General features: G+C 36.2%; 1 non-coding gene across 1 annotated transcript; it reads right to left on the bottom strand.

Annotated features, from left to right (window-relative positions):
• Nucleotides 1-1,011: 1,011 nt before the first annotated feature.
• LOC130031323 (small nucleolar RNA SNORA9) lies at nt 1,012-1,138 on the bottom strand. The gene has a single exon (XR_008793670.1). It is a non-coding gene; the product is annotated as a small nucleolar RNA SNORA9 (small nucleolar RNA).
• Between the last annotated feature and the right edge of the window lie 842 nt (nt 1,139-1,980).

Raw genomic sequence — 1,980 nt, 5'->3', positions numbered from 1 at the left:
TCCAAAAGGGCTGAACTAGTCGGCATTCCCACCAGCAGTGAAGGAGTGTCCCTTTCTCGCCACATCTGTGGCAGCATCAATTGCTTTTGTTCTTTTGAATGTGGGCCAGTCTCTGAGGTGTGAGATGGTATCTCATTGTGGTTTTGATCTGCATCTCCCTTATGATTAATGATGTAGAGCATTTTCTCATGTGCTTTTTTGCCATTTGGATTTCTTCTTTGAGAAAGTTTCTGTTCATTTCATTGCCCCATTTTTGATGGGGTTGGATGTTTTCTTCTTGTGGAGTTCAACCAGTACTTTGTATATCCTTGATGTCAACCCCTTGTCAGATGTGTATTCGGCGAATATTCTTTCCCATTCTGTAGACTGTCTTTGTATTTTGGTCACTGTTTCTTTGGAGGTGCAGAAGCTTCTTAGTTTAAGAAAGTCCCATTTATCTATCTCTGTTTTCACTTGCTCAGTCAGTGGCGTGGCATCTTTGAAGATACCATTAGCTTCAATGTCATGGAGGGTTTTGCCAACTTTGTCTTCAATGTTCCTTATGGTTTCTGGTCTGATGTTGAGGTCTTTAATCCATTTTGATCTTACTTTTGTACATGGTGTTAGGCAGAGTTCTGAGCCCATTTTTTTGCATGTAGTGATGGAGAGCTTTAAGAGCACTTTATGTATCTTAGATATTAGTCCTTTATCTTGCGTATGGTCTCAAAATCCTTTCAATCAGCAGAATGTCTTTTAATTGTAGGGCACATTGCTCACAGAATGCAGAAGTGTTCTAGTTTGATATAGTTCCGTTTCTGTTTTTATTACCTTTGCCACTTGAGTTCTTACATTTCAGACTTCACTGTGGTCATGATTTTGGAGAGTCTTGCCTATGTTTCCCCAATGGATTTTTCAAGATTCAAGTGCAATATAAAAATTTTAATTTACTTGAGTTGATTTTTGTTTACAGGGTGAAAGAGGGGTCTATTTTTCCCTTATTGCTTCTGTTTTATTCTTTTTCTTATTTTTCACGATTGTCTGAGATTTCTAACACCTTACTCTGAATGGAGCAGGTCAAGATCTCACAACGTTTCATAATTGCAAGCACTGTGGGAAAGCACAGGGTCACTCCAGACCCAAGTATGATGAAGGCTTGCACCTAATTTCATTTTTTTTAATTGTGACTATCTAGTTTTCCCGTAATCATTGGCTAAAGAGGTTTCCTTGCTCCAATTCATGCACTTCTTCATAAATAAATTGCTCATGCATCTGAGGGTTTCTCCCTGACTTCTCAATCCTATGCCATTGAGAAGAGACTTTTTTTCTTCCGGTACCAACCAATTTTGATTGCTAAAGCTTTGTGTCAGAATTTAAAGTCTGGGGACACAATGCCTCCCATTTTTCCTCAAGATTGCTTTGGCTATGTCAGGAGTTTTGTAGCTTAATGCAAATTTTAGAAAAATTTACTCCATGTCCTTGAATAATGCCACGGAAATTTTTTTCACAATTGCTGTTTCTGTAAACTACTTTGAGTTAAGATAGTCATTTTCAAGATGGCAATTATTATGATCCTTAAACCAAGAATATTTTTCTATTACATTAGTTCATTTTAAATTCCTTTCAGAAGTTTTTCAGTTTTCACTAAATAGGTCTTTTACCTCCTTTGTTAAACTAAGGGGTTTCTGTTTTTTACATGATTGCAATCGGGTTTATTTCTATTCTGGATTTGGGTTTTTTGTTGTTGTTGTTTGTTTGTTTACATGTAAGAATAAATTAGAATCCTGTGCACTGGTTTTGTAGCCTGCTACTTTACTATATAAATATATTGTTTTGAGGAGTTTTTCAGAGGAGCCTTTTTGGGTTCCTACATACGAAATTCCTAACAGTGCTTTGTAGGTTTTAATAAGTAAATCTTTCACCTCCTTTCTAAAAATTGATTACACATTACCTAATGTTTTTCATAACTATAAGCAGGATTTTTAAATTAAATCGCTCGTTTAT

Source organism: Sorex fumeus, unplaced genomic scaffold, assembly GCF_029834395.1.
Source record: "Sorex fumeus unplaced genomic scaffold, SorFum_2.1 ptg000046l, whole genome shotgun sequence".
NCBI lineage: Eukaryota > Metazoa > Chordata > Mammalia > Eulipotyphla > Soricidae > Sorex > Sorex fumeus.
Note: the sequence above shows the minus strand (reverse complement) of the source record. Positions and strands in the feature narration are given on the sequence as shown.